Genomic DNA, 22,495 nt, shown 5'->3' on the forward strand with positions numbered 1-22,495 from the left:
AAGTAGGTGCAGCTGAGTAAATGGAGAGACCTGGTTTTGCGGCCATGTGTTTTCACTTTAAAATTACATTGAAGAGGAACAGAGGGGGTTAGAAAGAAAAATAAGAAAGAGAGATATAAGACAGACTAGGTTGAAAGGGAAAATGTGAGAAAATGAAGAGTCAAAACAGAAGTCCTCTTTGCTGGGCCCCCAGGGGCTGGCAGCCACTCCGCTGAAGGATCGGGGGAGAGACGCCTTCTGAGAGCCATCCCACAGACCGGATGGCAGAACCTGGGAGAAGGGGAGGGATTCTCACACTGCCAGGTGAAGGCCTGGGCTGGGGCAGGACTTTAAAGGAGCAGGAGATATTCGGGGATGGACTGGATTTAAGAGAGATCTCTCCAGGAGCCTCCCCATAGCCTCCCCCAGGAAAAGCTATTCATCTGCTCCTCTTAAAGACCAAACTTAAAACTACTGGCTTGTTCCTCTAAGTCAGAACAGTGACTTTCCCTATAGCTACAGTTAGAATTTGAATTGTGTCTGCCCCAAATTCTTAGGTTGAGGTCCCGAGCCCCAGCATCGAATGTACCCATATTTGGAGATTAGGTCTTTAAAGAGATAACTGAGTTAAAAAGGAGCCTGTTAGTGTTAACCCTAATCCAATAGGACTGTCATCCTTACAAGGTGAAGACTAGAACTAGTCATATGTTCATGCAGAAGGAAGGCCATGTGAGGACACAGTAAGAAGGCAGCTTTTTGCAAGCCAAGGAGAAAGGCCTCAGGAGAAACCAGGCCTGCCAGCACCTTGATCTTGGACTTCTAGCCTCCAGAACAGGGAGAAAATAGATTTCTGTTGTTTAAGTCACACAGTCTATTGGTATTTTGTTAGGGCTCTTTTAGCAAATAGGTTTACTACTGAGGAAAACTACTCCCACGGTAGTTTTCTTGCCTGCCCCAACAGGAAAGGAATAGGTTGGCTTCTTAACTTAATACCAGTGCAGTTGCTTAGTTTTCAACCTCCTTAACTGCCCAGGGTGAGTTGTAAAAGCCATCTGGGGACTGTATAGTTATTCATGGACTTCTGGGTCATTCTAAAAGATGTCTATCAACTAACTCATAACCTGCAGTGTCCCTGTTATGGGTTGAATTGTGGGCACCCCCCCCCCCAAAAAAAGATATGTTGGAGTCCCAACTCCTGGTACTTCAGCAAGTGACCCTATTGGGAAATAGTCTTTACAGAGGTAATCAGGTTAAGATAAGGTCATTAGCAAAAAAAAATAAAAAATAAAAAAATAAAGGGGGTGTTCTAATCCAATATCACAGGTGTTCTTCTAGAAAGAGGAAATCTGGACACAGACAAACACAGGCAGAAAGCCACGTGAAGACAAAGGCTGAGATCAGAGTGATGTTTCTACAGGCCAAGGCCAAAGATTTTGAGCAAACCACCAGAAACTAGGCAAGAGGCATGGAATAGATTCTCTTTCATGGCCCTCAGAAGGAACCAACCCGCTGACGCCTTGATCTCAGACTTAGGACTTCCAGAATTGCAAGACAGTAAACCCCCATTGTTCAAGGCCCCCAGGCCTGTGGTACGTTATTATTGCAGCCCCAAGACACCAATACAGCCTCTCTGTGCAGTGTTTCTCTGTTCATCTCCTGGAAATGTGACGAGAATCAGCCCCTTGTGTTCCAGCCAGCATCTGTTGTTCCAGGCAGCTGTGAGGCCGGATGGTTTAACATATTTGGAGTACAAGAGTAGATCTCTTCAGACTCATCTCTCCCCCACCCTCACACCTAATGGCTCTGATTTGAGCCCCTGAGCCCCTCATCAGCTTCCTCTCTCCAGAGGTGCCCTCCATGCCCACAGCTATCCTCACTCCTCATTTTAGGTTTTCTTTCAGTTGTCTTTTCTAAGTCTTCCTTTGGAGCACCTGGGTGTCTCAGTCAGTGAAGTATCTGCCTTTGACTCAGATTATGATCTCAGGGTCCTGGGATCTAGCCCCAAGTAGGGCTCCCTGCTTAGTGTCTGGCTCCTTGCTCAGTGGGAGTCTGTTTCTCTCTCTGTGCCTCCTCCTAGATCATGTTCTCTCTCTCTCTCTCAAATAAATAAATAAAATCTTTAAAAAAAAAAAAAAAAAGGTCTTCCTTTCTCACTCCTACCCATGCTGCCTGCAAGCCCTCTAGAGATTCTTTTTGGATCCCCTAACTCGAATCCTGGCATGTATAAGGTACTCAGTTAACATTCATTGAAAAAATAAATAAATGAACATAATATTGAATGGTGTAATGTAAAGACAGATGTACTAATCTACTACTATGCTATGAATTACCCCAAATATTACAGTTTATTCTCTCACAGTTTCTGTGGAATAAGAATTGGGAGGAACTCCGCTGGGTTTCAGGCAAGCTATTGGCTGAGGCTGGCTAAAATAAAATATGAAGTTCATTCAAGTAGCTGCTGGAAGGCTCCAGCTTCTTGCTGGCCATGAACATCTTACCACCACGTGGGGCTCCCTCCCTGAGCACCCTCAGGACATGGCGGCTGGCTTCCGCCCAGAGAGAGCAACTGAGACAGAGCCAAGATGGAAGCCACAGTCTCTTCTTTTCAGCTTTATTAAAGTATTTTGACAAATTAAAATTGTATATATTTAAGGTGTACAAACTGATATTTTGATATGTATAAATACTGTAAAATAATCATCACAATCAAGATAATTGACAATACTTCACATAGTTAATTTGTGTGTATGTGTGGTAAGAACACCTAAGATACACTCTCTTAGCCAATTTCAAATATACAATATAGTACTGTTAACTACAGTCAACAGGCTGTTCATTAGATTTCCAGAATTCCTTCATCTTGTATAATTGAAACATTATAGCCTCTGACGAACATCTCCCCATTTCTTCCACCCTCTCCCAGCAACCACCACTCTACTCTGAGCCACAGCCTCTTACAATTTCATCTCATGACATGCTGTAACTTCTGCTGTACCTCTGGATACGGTGCGTCAGGAGATTAGCCAGGATGTGACCTCCAGGAGGTAGGACTCATTGGTGCCCTCTTGGAAGCCCCCTACCACAATAGACATAGGGCTCAAATCCCTGACTTTCCGCGGACTGACTCTGGACAAGGCTGTTACCTTTATATCTTCTTTCATTGATTTTTTTTTCTTTAAGAGCCTTTTTTTTAAAGATTTTTTTATTTATTTAAGCAGAGAGATTTATTTACTTATTTAAGATTTATTTGTTTGTTTGTTTGTTATTTTATTTAGTTAGTTCTTTCAGACAGAGATCTCAAGTAGGGGGAGAGGCAGGCAGATAGAGAGAGAGGAGGAAGCAGGCTCCCCGCTGAGCAGAGAGACCGATGCGGGGCTCGATCCCAGGACCCTGGGATCATGACCTGAGCCAATGCAAAGGCTTTAACCCACTGAGCCACCCAAGCGCCCCTCTCCATTGATTTTTATTTGCATAATGATATTAATAATTGCCAGGTAACTGGCTATTGAAGTAATCCTATATGTTGTCTCATTTGATCCAAACCTCAGTCCCCAGAGGCAGGGGTTACTCTTTCCATCTTCATAGATGGGGAACCACTGGCTGAAATTCAGGAGGTCCCCTAAACAGTAAGGTGACTGAGCCTATGGATTTGCACTTGGGTCTGTCTACTTCCGGAGCTACCTTGTTTTTTGTGTATGGAATTGGTGTTGGGTTCCATCATCCTGATGCCAGGATGCTTGTGTTCTACTGCCTTTTGATCTTCCCCTGGCCTGGAGCAGCTTTAGTTCCCCGAGGCCCATTTTATTGTCAGACAATTCACACACTGTCCTCCTTGGGAGAGAGTCTGTCTGTGAACGGAGGTGGGCTGTCCTGTCTCTGTAAGTCTGCAGAGATCACCGCTGACCCGATGGCATAGTCCCACATGCCACCTAGGCTCACTGGCACTGAAGTCAGGTCACAAGCTGTTACGCTTATTGCATCTTTTTTTCCAAATGTTTATTTCTGTTACTTCAAGGAGAAAGTTCTAGACCAAGCAAGCCTGCGGCTTGTGGCCATTTGCAAGAGGCCAGCGACACCTCCTGACTATAGCAGTCCTGTGAACAGAAGTCACTTTCTTCTGCCCTGGCTGGGTAGGAGGGACAGGGTAATCACATTTGTGACAAGAGGCTCCAGCCTGGGCTCCCGCACATCAGGAAGGACCACAGGCCCTGAGCCTTCACAGTGAGGATCTCATCTCCCCAGTCCCTTAGTGATCGCATTTCTGGACTCTCTGGATTTCTTTTCAAAATCTACCCTGTCCACTCCTATTAGCAGAGCTGGCCGCTTGGCAGAGGCTGGAACTGGCCTGTGAGGGCCTGTTTGCTCCCCCTGATGGGGCCTCCTGGTATCTGACCTGCTCGCCCTCACTCCCACAGAGAGAAGAGCCCACGCTGTGGAAATGCCATAGAACTGCATCTACACCTCTTTGAGACTGAGTTTGGATCATTTTGCTTGACATGACTGCCACCTGCCCTCTCCCCCTCTTTCCCCCTGTGTCTTTCTCTTTCCCTACCCTGTTTATTATCATCAGGAGAAAACAATAGGCCCACATTTAAACTTAAAAGTAAGAGACTTGTGTTTCAAAAATCTGCAAACAGGGGCGCCTGGGTGGCTCAGTGGGTTAAGCCACTGCCTTCGGCTCAGGTCATGATCTCAGAGTCCTGGGATCGAGTCCCGCATCGGGCTCTCTGCTGAGCAGAGAGCCTGCTTCCCTCTCTCTCTCTCTCTCTGGCTGCCTCTCCGTCTACTTGTGATTTCTCTCTGTCAAATTAATAAATAAAATCTTAAAAAAAAAATTTAAAAAAATCTGCAAACATCTCAGCTTCTAGACCACTCTATCCTTCTCTCCCCACAGCTCTGGGGAGCCTGAGCACAGAGTACAGAGTACTGAGCCCAGTGTGCACCGTCAAGGTGAAGCCCAATCTGTGACCTTCCTGAGGAATTCTGGAAGGTCGTGGCAGCTAGCAGGAATTTCATAAGTGGCCTTCGCTCTGTGCGAGGATCTGAGAGAAAGGCCTTGGGGGGATGTGGGATTAAATTTCCTATGTTAGGTGCTGCGCTTATGGGAAGGGTGCCAGATCAGGAAGACTAAATAGCTTCAGGACCCGGGATTTTCACACCACCGTTGTTCCCTAAAGCAGGCAAAGCAACTGACCAGCAGCAAGCATGTGTTACATCGTTTGGGCCTTTATCTTGTGATGCCAAAGGGACCTTCAGTCCAGCAGCTCCCATGCCAGGGACACTTGTCAGGAGGGCGGTGAGGAATACCTAAAAAGAGCTCTGATAGGGGCTAGGTCTTCCTAGCAGTGGCCCTTTGCACAAGGCTCACAAGATACTGAAACTTTTTGCTCACCTCTATACTGGGGATAATAGCGTCTACCTCGCAGGTTTATCGTGGGGGAGAAAACGCATGCGCAATGCCTCGCTTGTCGTAAATGCTCCACTCAGTTTTCCTTTCCCTCTTCCCCCTCGAACCGATTCATGCAGGTGTGGCGAGGAAGGACCGTAGCCAAGAGGTCATGTGAGAGATGACAAGTGTAGACATCCCTGCGACTTCTGTTCTTGTGCTCCCGCTGTTTTCAAGTTCCACCATCAGAGCCTCACCCTGGGAGGTTCAGGACACCCTAGAGCGAGCCTCTCTGAAAAATAAAGTTGCCACTCGCTGGCCAGCCCACGTTGCATTTGATTACCACATAATGAAATGATTTTCCTTCCCTCTTTTATTTCCTCTCTTCCTTTCCTTCTGAGACAAATGGAAAAATAATTTGATCCCCTTGAATCTTTGCACCCTGGGTATTTTCCCCCTTCACACCGAGCACCGCCCCTTGATAAATGAGAACACATGTGCTGAAAACCCAGCCTTCACCCTCTTGACTCAGGGTCCTCCTCCTCTTGGGACTCGGCTTTCCTTTCAAACCTCCTGAATAAATTCATCACAGCAGGAAGAACATTGTTTTTCTTCAAAACGTGGGGGAAAAAAGCAAATCCCATATCACAATTATTCCATTTCAGAGGGAAAAGGCTGCCCTTTAATCTCGAAGTTTCTTCCCTTCAACTCTGAAGGCTGTGGCCGAGGTGACTTGCAGGCTCAATACAGCTGCTTTTGCAAAGTCTGCACTGATTCATTACTCAGGGAGCCAAAGGGTGACACACGCATATTTTGGATATTACCCCGTGGGCTGGATGTGGGGAGCTTCTACTTCTTCATGCGTTCACAGGCCGACGCTTTCCGTGCAGTTTTACTTAAAAAATAACCCTCAATATGGTTCTTTCATTTGAAGGTTGAACTTTCCAAAAAAAAAAAAAAAAAAAAGAAAAGAAAAAACCATGCTGTGAATCTAATAGGTTGTTTCTCTAGCATCCTAGCCCCCCCCCCCCAAACAAAAGAAAACAAAAAGCGCTTTTCCTTGAACAAAAACATGCAATGAAAAATGCCCGACGCCGTGGAACTCAAGCCCTCTGGTTTGACCATCTTCTGCATCAGACATCAGAGAGGCAGGATATCTTCTTGAACCAAAACATCTGCTCAAGAATTCCTATAAACTTCCTTACACTTCATTTTAAGAAAATCTCCTGACACTGAGCATACGTCTCCCTTGCTGCCAGGCGTCTCTCTGTTTACATAGCCTTTGTTTACATGCGCCCCTGTTAATAAAAATCTGTATTTATCAGATGCACTCAAGCACCTCGGAAACTCACTTTCTTTCAAACGGAAGAACGTTCCGGGCGGGAGTAAAAGGAGCGGAGAGTGGTGTTGGCAGCCCTCCATCGCGCGACCATTTATTGTCATGGAATGTAGCAGAAGACGGTTCCCGCTATTTCCTTTTGATTTCGGTGTGTAAATCTGCTCTCACCTCAAGCCTGACCACGTGACAGTGCAGACACACACATTAACCTGATTATTTCTGTCTGAGCTGTGTGTCAAATGTGCACTCGAAATTGCACATTAAAATGTGCCCCAAAATAGTACCACCTGCCTGGAGAAGTATCATTTTCTTTCACAAAGACAGACCCAAATGCCCAAATGCGTTTCTGGGAATCTGGGATTCCGCCTCCTCAGTGCAGGGTGGGAGCCCTGACTGGCCTCCAGCTTCCCTCCCTGGGCAGGAACGGACTCTGGAGGCCACTGGGGATGTCTGGGGCTTCCGTCAGAGCACTGCTTCAGATACTGGAGAGCACCTTCTCCCTCTCAAAATGGGGGACAATAGAGGCCAGCACAGTGGGGAGGAGTGGGTGGGGGGGTGTGGCTGGAGCAAAGAGAGTAGAGAAGGTATAATGCAAACAACCACAACCGCCAGAAGAGCTTCGCTAGAACCAGAGAAATGAGACCGGGGAAGAAGAGAAAAGAATAGAAAACTAAAAAGACAAGAGTTGTTTCAGTTTTAAAAGGCACAAGGAAAGCTGGACCAGGGACAGCAACATCAAATTATTGTGATTCCTCCTGACAAATCAGACAAGATGCATTTCAAACATCTGCCATGCTCTTGCCAATTAAGAGAAGAAAAGGAATCTCAGAAGGAGAAAGAAAAGGGTTTGGCCCATGTAGTGGCATTGCTGTGAGCTTTTATTCTCAAAGTAGCTCTTTCTTGACTTAATAGCTTCTTTGCCCAGAGAAGAGGGTGTCATCTCATCCCATCTCTGGGCCCAGGCTTGCACACATGCCATTTCCTGGTATCTGGGGCTGTGTAGAGGAACCACACACAACCCTGAAAACCCTCATAATTTTTCTTGGTCCTTTTATGCTTCAGATGTACATAGCTTTAAGAAACTGAGCATGGAAGACAGTAGAAGATCTTAGCAGTTAGGGTAGATAGAATCATTCAGGACCATGACTCATCCATCAGTGTCTTTGTTAACCCAGAAGGCTGAAGGCTGGGCAACTTTCCACATGCTTTGGTGTTGCCTACACTGTTAAAGTTCTGGGACCCTTCATCCTTAACCCTGGCCATGATTTTTGCTCTCATTTTCATGTTAATCACACTCTTCACAAATAACCAATGTCCATCTTCACATCTTCAGCTCTGCTCCTGTACCAGAACTCTGTAAACTGTTCTTTAGTCCTTTCCCAGGTGTTGGTTCCCTCCACCCATATATCTCCTCACAGTCTCAAATGAGTCATCCAGCCAGGGTCCCAGCCAACATCGCCCCTCTGCATTCTGCTGCTACACCCCTGGCTGTGAGGGGACTGTTCTCACCAAGGTCTTTGTGGGAAGCTGAGTAATGGCCCCCAAAGACATCCACATCCTAAACCTTGGACCTGGCAGAGGTGACCTCACATGGCAAAAGGGACTTTGAAGACGTGATTAGCCAAGGATCTTGGGATTGGAAGGTTATTCTGGATTATCTGGATGGACTCTAAATGCAATCATGAGGATCCTTATAAGAGTGAGACAGAAGGAACTCTGACACTGAAGGAGAAGGCACTGAGACAACGGAAGCCAACACCAGAGTGGCCAGGTTCACCGCCAGCCATGGAACCTCAGCAACCTCTATAAACTGGAAGAAGCAAGGGATGCATTTCCCTGCTAGAGCCTCCAGAGGACGCAGCCTTGCTGACACTCTGTCCCTACCCCCAAAGAGACTGATTTGGACATCTGACCTCTAGAACTACAAGAAAATATGTTTTAAGGCACCAAGTTTTTGGCCGTTTGTTATAGCAGCCACAGGAAACTAATAGAATCTTCAAGAACTGATCAATAAGACATCTGTTGGCTATCTTTCAGTTTCCACGTCTCCTGGCAGAAGCATTTGGTACAGCCGACCATGTGCTTTGAACCCCCCTTCCTTAGAGACTCATTTCCCCTCTGCTCAATCAAGAGCCAGGTCCAGGGATTCCACCCAACAAGCCATGTAGGCTCTCCTCTTGCCTGATCTCCTCCGTGTCCAATCCAGACTATTTCTAATCCCATATTAGCATCCATTTTACCCACAACTCACTGCTGGCCAACTTTCAATGTTACATGGTACAACCTAATAGATACAGTTGGAATCATGCTAGTGGAAAAAATAATTTTTGGGTGTAAACATTTCTAAATATGGCAGAATGTATGCAAGCTTGTTTCAAACCTCCTTCTCCTTTTTCTTTTTTTAAGATTTTATTTATTTATTTGACAGACAGAGATCACAAGTAGGCAGAGAGGGAGGCAGAGAGAGAGAGAGTAGGAAGCAGGCTCCCTGCTGAGCAGAGAGCCTGATGTGGGGCTCGATCCCAGGACCCTGGGATCATGACCTGAGCCAAAGGCAGAGGCTTTAATCCACTGAGCCACCCAGGTGCCCCTCCCCCTCCTTTTTAAAAGTATACCTGAGACCCCAATAAAGTGGCTGGTGTCTCTAGAACTCCAAGGGACTGACCGGAAGGAGTACAGTCACCCTGCTTCTTCTCTTCCTCGCTATCCCGCTCTTCCCATCACAGACTGTCATTCCCTTCTAGTGCCTTAGTTCTCTGGTCAAAATAGTTTTCCTCCAGGTCACCACAACCCAGATGCAGTTTGCCTCAGCTCTCCATTGATAGAAATTTTCTCAAGTCTCTCCTGGAGGTCATTGTGAGAATCCTCCATCCCCAAAGGAAGAAACTGTAGCTCCTCAAGATTGGATCTTCTGATCGATTAGCCAGATCTCTTTAGCATGGTAAAGAAAGTCCTTTCCCTTCCCTGCAGTTAAAGTCCATTCATTTTAATTCCTACCCAAGCACACTCCTCAGTTCTCTGAGATTGAATTGGGGGTCAAAGATTGTTATTGTTGAGGATACAGACATCAGGATGGTCTTTCTTTCTAGTATTAGATTTATTTATTTTCATTTTTTTAATGTTTTTTTAAAAAGACTTTTGTTTATTTATTTGAGAAAGTATGCAAGCATGAGGAGGGAGAGGGACAAGCAGACTCCATGCTAAGCATGGACCCTGACATGGGGCTTGATCCCATGACCCTGAGATCATGACCTGAGCTGAAATCAAGACTCAGCCACTTAATTGACTGAGCCACCCAGGTGCCCCTCCAATATTAGATTTTTTTTTAATCTACAATAAAATCTACAATGAAACTATGGGGACTGTAACTCCATTGGGCAAAATAATTTCTCTTTGCAAGTTCATAAGGGTCTTTGTATTTCTTTCTATTTCTATCACTCCCATCCCTTAGTCTCTCCCTTGTCTCCTGTATTACTATCTGTCCCTGCTGGTCTCCCAAATCATCCATCAAAAAAGCTCATCTGACTGCATCCGTGTCCATTCCCATCGTGACTTCCCACAGCCTTCAGGGTATCCTCACTGCCTTCCACACTCTGGGTTCCAGAAACTACTCAGCCACTTACAGGTGCCAGAAATACTAGACACCAGGCCTTGGTTCTCATGCTTCTCTGGCTCTCAAACTTTCTTTCCCTCACTGAAGCAATGGTACTTCAGACACACACACTTAAAATTTTTGTTGTTGTTGTTAATTTTTAACTCCCTATTTTGTAGTAATTTCAGACATAAAAGAAGTCGGGAAACTAGTAAAAGAATTCCCCAAATGTTAACATTTTACAGGAAACAGTACAATTACCAGTGTCAGGAAAGTAACATTGATCCAATTCTATTATCTAATCTATATACCTGCATCAAGCTTCAATAATTGCCCCCCCCAATGTAGTTTTTGTGTTCCATTTTTTCTCATCTAATAGTACATCTCACATTTAGTTGTCATGTCAACTTAGTTGCCTTTACTACGGCCCATTTTTTCAAGCTTCCTTTCTCTTCCATGACTGTCACACTTTTGAAGAGTGCTGGCCAGTTTTTTTGTGGAGTCATTCTTAATTTAGCTATGTCCGATATCCTCGTGATGGAGTTCAAGTTATGCATTTTGGGCAAGAATGCCACAGAATTACCCTGATGCCAAAACCAGCCAAGACGTCACAAATTAAAAAGAAAATCAACTGAGACCAAATCTCTCTTCAATACAGATGCAAAAATCCTAACAAAGTTCTAGTAAACCAAATCCAGCAACATGTACATAAGGTTATATACCACAACCAAGTAGGATTTATTCTGGGGATGCGAGGTTGGCTCAACATATAAAAAATTTATGTAGTAAATCATATTAACAGAATAAAGGACAGAAACCACATGATCATTTCATTAGACACAGATAAAATACTTGTCAAAATCCAACACTCTTTTTTTTTTTAAAGATTTAATTTACTTATTTGGCAGAGAGATTACAAGTAGGCAGAGGCAGGCAGAGAGAGAGGGGGAAGCAGGCTTACCACTGAGCTGAGAGCAGAGACTGATGCGCGGCTCAATCCCAGGACCCCGAGACCATGACCTGAGCCTCAGGCAGAGGCCCAACCCGCTGAGCCATCCAGGCGCCCCCCAACACTCTTTTGCTATAATAATGCTCAATGTGCAAAAATCAGTTGCATTCTTATACATGAGCAATAAACAATCTGAAAGTGAAATTAAGAAAGCGACTTCATTTACAATAGCATGCTTAGATGTAAATTTAACAATCCTTAAGTATAAATTTAACAAAATAATACAATACATGTATACTGAAAACTGCAAAACATTGTTACAAAAAAGTAAAGTTCTAAATAAATGGAAAGATGTTCATGGATTAGAAGGCTTGATATTATGAAGATGGCAATAGTCCCAAAATTGATTTACAACTGTAAAGCAATACCTACAGCACTCCTCATGGCATCTTCTTTTTATTGTATTTTATTTTTTTACAACAATTTTTCAGAGCAGTTTTAGGTTCACAGCAAAATTGAGGGGAAGGTACCTTGATTTTCCATTCCCTGCCCCACACACACCTAGCATCCCCCACTTTCAACATCCCTCACTAGAGTGGGACATTTGTTACCACTGATGAAACTATGATGATACATCACAATTGCTCAAAATCCATAGCTAACATGATAGTGCAGTCTTGGTATTGAACATCCTATGGTTTCGACAAATGGATGATAATGTGTGTACTATTACAATATCATACAGAGTCTTTTCTCTGCCCTAAAAATCCTCTATTGTCTACCCATTCATGCCTTCCCACCTCTACCCCCTACCACTGAGCTTTTTACTGTCTCCATCATTTTGCCTTTTCCAGAATGTCATATAGATGGAATCATACAATATGCAACCTTTTCCGATTGGCTCCTTTCACTTAGTCATATGTACTTAAAGTTCCTCCCAGTCTTTTCATGGCTTGACAGCTCATTTCTTTTTAGCACTGAATAATACTGCTCTGTCTAAACGTACCGCAGTTTATCTGTTCATCTGCTGAAGGATATTTTGGGGTACTTCCAGGTTTTGGCAATTATTAAAAAGCTGCTATAAACATCCATGTGCAAATTTTTGTATAGATTCAAGTTTTCAACTCCTTTGGGTACATAATAAGAGCACAACGGCTGGATTATAATGATGGGAGTATATTTAGTTTGTAAGAAACTGCCACACTGTCTTCCAAAATGGTTGTACCATTTTGCATTCATACCAGCAATGATTAGAGTTCCTTTTGCTCTACATATTTGCCAGCATTTGGTGTTGTTATTGCTCCATATTATAGCCACTCTAATAGATGTATAATGATATTTCACTGTTTTTTATATTTGTATTTCCCTGATGACATAGAAAGGAAATGGAGCTTCCTTTCCTATGCTTTTTGGTCATCTGTGTATCTTCTTTGGCAAGGTGCCTGTTAAGATGTCTGGCTCATTTTTTAATTGAGTTATTTTTGTTTCTTGTTGAGTTTTAAGAGTCCTTTGCATATTTTGGGTGACAGCCCTTTAGCAAATGTGTCTTTTGCAAATATTTTCTCCCAGTTTGTGCTTGTCTTCTCCTTCTCTTAACACTGTCTTTCACAAAGCAGAAGTTTTTAATTTTAATGAAGTCCAGTTTACCAAATATTTATTTTCATGCCTTTGGTGTTGTATTTAGAAAGTCATTACCATACCCAAGGTCATGTAGCTTTTCTCCTATGTTATATTCTAGGACCTGTTGGCTTCTTTGCAGAAAGTGACAAGCTGATCCTAAAATGCACATGAAAGTTCAAGCTACCCAGAATAGCCAAACAGACCTTGAAAAATAAGAAAAAGTTGCAGGATTCATGCTTCCCAACTTTAAGACTTTTAACAAAGAGTAATCAAGACTACATGGTACTGGCATAAGGATAGATATCTAGAGTAATGGAATATAACTAATAGTCCCGAAATAAATTCATACATTGACAGTCAATTGATTTTCAGCAAGGATGCCAAGACAATTCAATGGGGGAAAAAAATAAAGTTGGATCCCTACTTCACACAATAAATGAAATCATAAGCCTCAATGGAAAAGCAGCTACAACTAGAAAACCTTAAAAGAAAACTTTGGAACAAATCTTCAAGACCTTAGATTAGGCAAATGGTTTTCCAGACATGGAAAGCACAGGTGACAATAAATAAGTAAACAGATATATAGAGAACTGAAGATGACATCAAAACTCAAACATTCAGAACTGCAAACAATACCATCAAGAAAGTAAAAAGACAGCCTACAGAATGGGAAAAGGTATTATCAAATCACACATCTGTTAAGGAACTTACATATAAATAACTCTTACAACTCAAAAATTAAAACATAGGTAAGCCAATTAAAAAATTGAGGTATAATTCACATATTACACAATGCAGTGTTTTTCAGTAAATGTATAGGTTTGTGCAAGCATCACTACAATCCAATTTCAAGATATTTTCATTACCATGAAAAGAAACCCTGTACTCATTAGCAGTCCCTCCCCACCCCCTATGCCACTCCAGGTTGTGCTGAGCAGAGTACTGGCCCCAGAAGACACTGAGCTCTGGTTTGTGGCTGGATAAGGCAGTGAGAGAAAGAATAAAGACATGAACAAACACTGCTAATGAGTGCTAAGATGCAAACTCATCAGAATACTGCTTAAGAAACTCAAAGTTTAGCCAGGTGGTTGCCAGGTGTCCTGTATACTTGTTTTCTGTCCAGATTGGATATAGAAGGAGAAAGAGAGAAGAATCAAATACACTTCTTAGGTTTCTGATTATGAGTCCATTGGTAAATGGTGGTACGCACACTTGGCCTGCAGACCTGTCTAGAGAAGACATGTGGGTCTGGCTGTGATGAGTTGAGGAACCCCGTCTCCCCAGATAATTCAGGAGGAGAGTCTGGGAGGCAGCTCCGCATCTGGGTTGAAGGTCCCAGGAGACGGATGGCTGGAGATGATGATGCTTTGGGAGTCACAGGCCTGCTCAGAAGGGTTTAACCCACAGGAAGATGAGCAGAGAGAGAAGCAAGGAGGAAAGAGAAGAACGCTTACAGCACCAAGGTGTCAGATGTCCATGGGAGAACCTGAGCAAGAGCATCCTGGGAAGACATTCAAGGAGAGAACAGTCTACAGAGCCAGAACTAGAGTGTGGTCCAGTTAAGACTGAAACGGGTCACGATGCAGGCATTGCAGGGATGTGGCTGGGGCAGGAGGCGTATTTCCGAGACTTGAATTGTAGATGGAGCATGTGGAAACGGAAACTTTACCGATCGCTCATTCTCAGGTCATCTAAGTGCCAACTGAACAGAAACCTGCTGATTCTTCTTGGAACTTTAGGGTCATTTGGTAATTTCGTTTTAAAGTCCGGCAAGATCTTGAGTATATTTATACATCCAGACAGATGGAGACTGCAGAAAGGAAGTGATTTGGTAAGAGAGGAAATCACGGTAGCAGGAGACTAAAGATACGGGAGGAGAGAGGTTTGGGAGACCAGATAGAAAAGGTCTCTCCACAGGGAGGGCCGCATCTTCCTCTGAGACCAGCGCGAGGAGGAGGGAATGGAGAGGTGTGCCTGAGCTTGAGGAAGCAGCAGAAAGTTGGGGCGTTCTCCTTTGAGGACCTCCTCCATCTTCTGTGAAGCAGCAGGTGAGGTCACCGGCTGGAGGGAGGGGGAGAGGAGGGCAGGAGGAATTGGGACGTTCTTGGAGAAGTGAGGGGGAACTGTCTGGAAGAAGAGGGCCACTGAGTAGCTTTGGAAGAAGAGCCAACACAGGGGTGGGGATAGGGGGGTGGAGGGGCGCAGGTTGGCAGGGGGTGGGGTGGAGGGGTGGCGTGTGTGATCTCACTCTGCAGCGCCATCTTGTGGGCACTGCTCCAGCAGCCCCCCAGGTGCGATGCCCTAGGTGGGCAGGATGGAAGGAAAGGGGCAAGGACGCTGATGCGAGCGCGGCTGAGGTGCTGAATGGTGGTGTAGGCAGGGACCCGGGGCAGCCTGCCTTGCTGGGAGAACAGCCCGGGGACGGGAGGGAAGGAGACAACTGGAAAAACAGGGCTCGTGGCCAGCGAGTGGGGATGATGGAGTGCGGAGTGTCTGCGAGAGCAGCCCGGTGATGACAAGGCCTGGGTGCGGCTGTGGGTGTGAGCGGCTGAATTTGCCGAGCCAGCAGGGGTGTAGGAAGCCGAGCGGGGCATTCCAGGACACCAGAGGGGGCGGCCTGACCGCCGAGATCTTCGCTGAAGCCAGCCAAAGTAGTGTCCGGTGTGTCAGAAGTCAGCCCCTGCCCTCCGGGACCGTGGGAAAGAGCGAGCGGGAGGGGGTCCGGGCGGAGACGGGTGCAGGACTGAGCGCAGGACAGGGCTTCAGGGCCCACTGTGCCTTAAAGCTTCGCTTCATTCCAGCATTTTTTTTTTTTTTTTAAGTTCTGTAACTTGTTGATTGTATTTAGCTATGTGAGCTCTGTCATGATGTTTGCTGGATTGTAAAGCCCCTGCGTCGTGTGGTGGGTGCGCATGGGAGTCCCGCACGCACCTCTGTTAAAGGGGAAGGATGCTCACGGAGCCCCACTGTTAACTCTGAAGTGGTCATAAAGCTGTACAGACACTTTAGGCTCGTAGCTTTTAAACTCGGTTATGTGCATTTTATACCCACGATATTCGTGGTAAGAGTGTGGTGCCCAAACAAAATCACCGGTTCCCTCACAAAAATAGTCCATTCTGGGCAGTGTAGCTTCCTCTTACCTTGGCTTCTTGCCCTTTGCCTTATGACCATTCAAATTCTACTTGCGGCTTGATGGAGGTGAAACCTCTATATGGTGAGTTCCAATGGCAGGTGGTTTCCACTCCATAGAGAGGTCTAACTTCTCTGTGCCGGACTGGCTGGCGGCTTACAGCTCTCAGCTGAGCCTCTCATGCCAGACTGGACGCTGCTGAGGAGCCCTGCCCTGCCGGAGGTCACACCTTCCAGGGGCAGCCCATATCTACTGATGGGTCATCTGGGGAGTACAAAGCCCCAGCCACCTTCCCCTCAATGCCGGGCGATTCTGAAGGATCTGCCGTGCTCCAGAGCTCCCGGGACGGTGGGTTGAGGTCTTTGTTGTGACTGCATCTCAGTTCAACTCCTTTCTCTGCCCACTTCTACTGGCTTCACTCCCTCACAGGCATCAATCCCCAGCGCACTCCCCCATGAGCTTTCTGCATGCAAGTCTTCACCTCAGAGTTTGTTTCTGCAGCAATTGCCAGATTTAGCAAGTAAAGCTACAGAATGCCCAGGTCAGTTTGAATTTCAGAAGAACAATGAATAATTTTCTAGTATATTTGGCTTATTTTAGCTGGCTCCCCTACTTCTTAGGGAGCCCCAGTTGAGTTAGGATGTGAACATTCCTGAGCATCGTAGGTTATGGAAGAGGAGCCCAGCGGTTTCTATGGCCATGAAAGAGTGGAACATTTACCAAGGGCGTGAGAGCCAGGGACATGTCAAGGTCAATGAGACGCCACATCTGAGGATGGGTGGAAGATAGGCATTGCTAGTGGAGCTGAACTATTTTCAGGAGTGGAGGTGAAACTGAACATTTCTCCAAGAAGAGACCCCACACTGCCTAAGTGGAGGGTAACACCTCAGATGAGGCTGCCCACAGAGCACAGGGAACCAGATGAGCCACGTACCACCGTGATAGTGACCAGCAGAGACGGTCTTCTTTGGGCATGGCAGTGGCAAAGCCAGGTCTTACTGGAAAGGGAGAGTCTCGGCGCCAGATCACACTGCCTCCTCCTCTCAAAGCAGTGATAGCCCCAGTTCAAGAATGAAGACATTTTCATGATGAAGACTGAGTTTTAGATGCCAACACCGAACATTTTAGTAACCAAGAGTGATGGAAACTAATGGAATGTGGTCAAGTTGGTGTGATGAGGGCATCTGGTCCTTAGTTAGAAGGGAGAGTTCAACATGGACTTTATCAAGGGCTAGTTATTGGAAAGAAGAAACCATTTCATGTTTGTATCCAATGAGTTATGCCCCCAATAAATCAGTTACAATTATTATTATCATACCAAAGGGTTTTGGCCTGAGAAACTAAGTTTTCTAATATCCAGTGAAGATGTCTGTTATTCATTCTGACTGGAGAAAGAGGAAAAGGGGTTGTAGCTTGGGGAAAGGACCATAAGCCCTACTCCTCATCCAGCCCACTCCATTTTCCTGGGCTTTCAGCCTCCTCCCACTGCACTGCACTCTCTGGGGCAGTCCCTTGTACCCAGAAATACATCCAGGTCTTCCTAAAGAGCTTGTCTCACTCTTATGACTTCTTCAAGGTCTTCTTCCCACCCCTTTACCCAGCCCTGCAAGTCACGGTGGTGTGGTGTAGCCAGTGGGGCTGTCTTGGGGGACATGGACAACCTGGTTGATTCATGCCCCTCTTTACTTGTCTGGATCCTCCTTGACCACTTAGCAGCACCTGAAGTAGCTATCTGTGTACTTCTCCTCCAGAGTTGCTGCTCTTCTGAAGTATAAAGACTCTCTTACCCCACTCCCTATCTTTGTTGATAACTCTAGGTCCTCTTTCTGCCTTGGGAAGGTACTCATTTCCTTAGCATCCTTGCCAACACTTGTAATTGTCTGTCTTTTTATTTTAGTCATCTTGGGGGGGGGTAAAATAGTATCTCATTGTGGTTTTAAAGTTGCATTTTCTAGTGACTATTGGTGTTAATCATCTTTTTATGTGCTTCTTGGCACTTATGTATCATCTTTGGAAATATCTCTATTCAGATTTTGTTAGACCTGCTTTTCCGTTACATTACATGTCTTTATTTTTGCATTGTAAGAGTTATGTAGATATTCTGGATGCAATTTTCTTATCAGATATATGATTTGCAAATACGTAGCCTTAAACTGGTTTCTTTCACTTAGCTTTTGAGTGCTTTTGAGATTCCTCCATGCTGCTTTGGGAATGGTAGTTGTTCCTTTTCATTGCTGAGAATTACCCCATTATATGGATGTATGTGGTCCATTTATCCATTTCCTATTTGATGCACAATTGGGTTTTTTTTCTCATTCTTAGTGATAATTTTTAAAAAGCTGCTACAAATATCAGTGTACAAATCTTTCTGTGACTATTTTTTCTTACTTCTCTTGGGTCAATACTTACCTTTTGACTTTTGAACCTCAGGGTGGCTGTGAGACTAGCTGAAAATCAGAAGTCCTAGTATAACAGGAGAAGAAAACGGATGCATGGGACAGCGGGAGGACTGCAATAATAACCCAAACATAAAACCCTGTCTTTTGTTGTACTGGTCAGAGTTCAACCAGGGAAGCAGAATCAATAGGACACACACACACACACACACACACACACACACCCTTGGAGATTTATCATGAGGAATTGGCTGGATAAGCACATAAGAAATCCAGAGAGGAGGCCTACAGAGGGGGAAATTCAGAAGCAGGCAGGACCCACAGGCATGGGTGCAAGCCACTGTCCAGGGAAGGCCTAAGCCTTCTTTTAAGGACTCCCAACTGATTAAGTTAGGCCAACCCAGGATAATGTCCCTAACCTCAAGTCAACTGATCAGGGACTTTAATTACATCTGTAAAATCCCTTTTTAGCAGCACCCAAATTAGTGTTTGAGGGAATAAGTAGGAGAAGGTAAGTGTATCTTACGAAATGGCTACCGCTTCCCTTCTGTCCTTCACAACTCCCAACAGAATGTCTCTTATAGCCCACCCTGTGTAAAAACATACTGGAAAGGGAATTCTAGGATATATAGTTCACCACAAAGCTTTCATACCTGGGCTGCACAAGAGGCTCTAACTGGTCCAGTTCACGTCATATGACCACTATTGGCCACCAGAAAAAAGGGTAGAATGGTGGAGCCTGGATGTATGGACCATCTCTTGACTAGGAGACTATGAACCCGAGATGGATAGCTCCGCAACATCATGTGATTTGGGGGTGGGGGAAGGGAACAGGTACCCAAGGAAATTGAGGGTGCTGGAAAAGCCAATGCAACCCACATCTACCCATAGGACCAAGCACTATGCCTAGCGCTCAGAAGGCATTCAGTGGGTGCACCTGAAAACTTAGGCAGGGACAAAAGGGGAACACACAGGTGGCATTAACACTACCACTTGGCTAGTCGCTGCCTTGGGCTGGGCCTGGATGAGACCCATGAGAAAGGCCAATCTGTTAGTCCCTGAGACTGCCACGCAGGTCCTGGTTGCTGCACATCAGGACTGGCTTCTCAGCACATTAGTACCTTTCCAATTTTCTGAAACAGTTGTTATTTTCCAAGACATGTTCCCCATCTCCACAGCAGCCCCGTGGCTCGTTTACCCTCAGTTTCCTCTGGAAGTCTTGGCGAGCACTACCTGGCTTCAGGGACGGGACTGATGGTGGGTCTAACGTCCTCTACCGCCTCCTCCTCAGGGGCTTTAACTTCTCCCTCGGGCCCCCAAGGAGACGAGTCCCCATGTCTGTGGGTCATGTTTAGCCAAGGCAGCAAGTTTGTAACTTTAAGTCCCCGCGGGATCCTCCTGTTGCTAAATCTGGGCCAGCAGAAATGGAAACCATGCTTAGCTCCCTCTCCCATGGACTCATCAAAGTTGCGCCATCCTTTTCATGGAGTGGTTGCAGCGGGGAGACGAGATGTCACTGTGCATACATCCTGGTCCCATCCTCAACTTTGTCGTAAGCCCCCTGGCAGGAGAAGCTTGTTTTACTCCTGTGTGTACGTGGCCCTGGCGCCCAGGACGGCAGCCTGATTCTAAAGGGCATCGGGCAAATGGTTGCTGATGAATAATGAGTCAACGGGAAAATGAGTGAAGGAGATCAGGAGGAGCTGTTCTTCCCTTCCTCTTAAGCACAGGCAATCACTGAGCTGAGGTTAGAAACTGTAAAGTGTTGGCTGCGCCAGAGGGGTCGGGGGTGCGCGGCGGCTGCCTTCAGCTCAGATCATGATCCTGGAGTCCCAGGATGGAGTCCCACATCCGGCTCCCTGCTCAGTGGGGAGTCTGCTTCTCACTCTGACCCTTTCCTCTCTCATGCTCTCTCTCACACAAGCTCTCTCTCAAGTTAATAAATAAAATCTTAAAAAAAGAAAGAAAGAAAGAAATGGTAAAGGGTCATCCCCGTGCCCAGAGAGGGGTAGGGTGGGCAGGCCTGCAGGCTTGTACACCCTCCCCCGTCCTCTCAGTTTGCGTGGTGCTCATTCTGGGTCATAAGGACACACATTAGACATACCTTTCATGGGCCTGTCTCTCCCGCTAGACTGTAAACTCCATATGAAGGACGGGAACGGGGCCTGTCTTCCTCTCATGGCACTCAGCAGGCCCTCAATATGTGCTGAATGCATGAATGTGTTCTTCGTGGTATCTGGCAAGCATATTTGGTTCAAAATACCAGAGCTCCTGAGGAAGACAAATGATCCCTGCTATGATCATTTTCAGTTTAAATGCTAGTTCTGATTTCCCCATCGACTTTAAATAGGTGGTGTTTATTGAGTCCTTGCTAGGTGACAGGCATTACGCTCCAATCTTTACTTTAAAAAACCCTCACAGGTCTCTGTGAAGTAAGCACGGTGCTATAGCTCATTTTAAAGCAACGGAAACAAAAGAACCATGACTTCAGTACTTGCCCAAGGTCACAACTTTGTAAGTGGTGAAGCCCCCTAATAATAATGAAAGACACCTGCCCCGTCTCTTGTGTCCAGCCCAACAATGCAGTCAACTGACTCACCTCAGGCCTTGGAAGGCAGGACAGACCCCGGAGATGAGCTAATTCTTCTTAAAATCCATCACCTTGATATGTTACTCCCTGAGTAAGCCACCCAGGCAACATTCTTAGACTCCCCTCAGCTCCAAAAAATCTTCTATATATACTTGCCAAATGGCCCGGCAATCCCACTCTTAGGTATTTACCCCCAAATAAGTGAAAACATATGTTTTCACAAAGACTTGTAAACAAGTGTTCATAGCAGCTAAAAACTGGGAACAACCGAAATAGTCGTCTACTGGTGAATGTACGGACAAATTGCAGAGCCTCCAAATAAGGGATCCTGCTCTGCTGTAAAAGGAATGAAAGGCTGGTAAGAGAGCCAGGGGGATGAACCTCAAAGGCATTGTGCTAGGTGAAATTAACCAGACACAAAGCCCTATATACAGTGTATGATTCCATTCAGATGACATCCTCAGAAAGGTAAAACTGTAAGGACAGAAAACAGACTGATGGTTGTGGGGGGCTGGGGTATAGGCTGTGGGTATGCCAAGGGACACGGGGAAACTTTGGGGGGAAAGGAGTGGAAACCCGATCATGGTTAATGCCCAACTGTGTGTATCTGTCACCCAACTATATACTGGAGAGGAGGTCTGTACATTATGCCTTAGTAGTAATGATTTTTTAAAAAAGCAACATTTTCTTCTTTATCCCAATGTAATAAACTTTGTTTAAATCCCTTTCCTTTTAAATTCAAGCAATAGCATCGTTCTTGAACATACACCATTTTTAAATAACAATAGCAGAACCCGACTTGAAATGTGGGCGCTGAACCCACCCCACTGGGCAAGCAAAGCACACTGACCCATATTCCACTGGAGCGAGAACTGCTCCTGCTGCCCAAGGGGGGGATGGCTGGGGAAAGCATTTAATCCAGGAGTGTGTTTCTGCAGCTTTGTGTTAATCAGATTCCACACGACCGCACTGACCTTTGTTCTCCTTCTGGCGGAATCTCCTACGTTGGGGGGAAACCTGGTTAGCTTTAGTGAGTGTCGCAGGGTACAAGCTAAACCGTATTCACCCCCGGATTCAGACGTGCCTGGGAGAAACAGAGGGGACGATAAAGAATTGATGCCGGGCTGAGCGGCAGAGCCGGGAGCTAAGGGACAGGACAGCAAGTGTGCTGTCCCTGCTGAGCCCCACCCCCAAAAGCTCAGCCCCCCCTGCTCCTGGCCGGGTGCCATGGCCCCGGGCAATGGAGGCAGCAACACAAATAAATAGGAGAGCTGTTTCATTAAAATCTCTGTAAGACGTGGGGAGCTCTGGGCGCAGTCTTCTGTGACCTCTGGAACAGAGGAGGCCACGTGTTAAAGACAAGATTGCCCCTGAGGCCAGTCTCCGGAGCGGGGGACAGGGACAGGGCAGCCGGAGGTCAGCCAGGGCAACCTCCAGCTGGAGGGCGATGTCAGGCCTCCGCAGCATCAGCAGCTTGGCGGCTCAGAGACGGAAGCTGCCATGGGGGGAGGAGG

General features: G+C 45.8%; 1 long non-coding RNA gene across 1 annotated transcript; it reads right to left on the reverse strand.

Annotated features, from left to right (window-relative positions):
- Window positions 1-4,766: 4,766 nt before the first annotated feature.
- On the reverse strand, window positions 4,767-21,287 carry LOC101683142. The gene is made up of 3 exons (XR_001176200.2): window positions 20,991-21,287; window positions 20,496-20,662; window positions 4,767-6,305 (listed from the first exon to the last, which is right to left on the reverse strand). It is a non-coding gene; the product is annotated as an uncharacterized LOC101683142 (long non-coding RNA).
- Window positions 21,288-22,495: the final 1,208 nt, after the last annotated feature.

Source organism: Mustela putorius, unplaced genomic scaffold (genome assembly GCF_011764305.1).
Source record: "Mustela putorius furo isolate JIRA1106 unplaced genomic scaffold, ASM1176430v1.1 tig00003942_pilon_pilon_pilon, whole genome shotgun sequence".
Classification (NCBI taxonomy): Eukaryota; Metazoa; Chordata; class Mammalia; order Carnivora; family Mustelidae; genus Mustela; species Mustela putorius.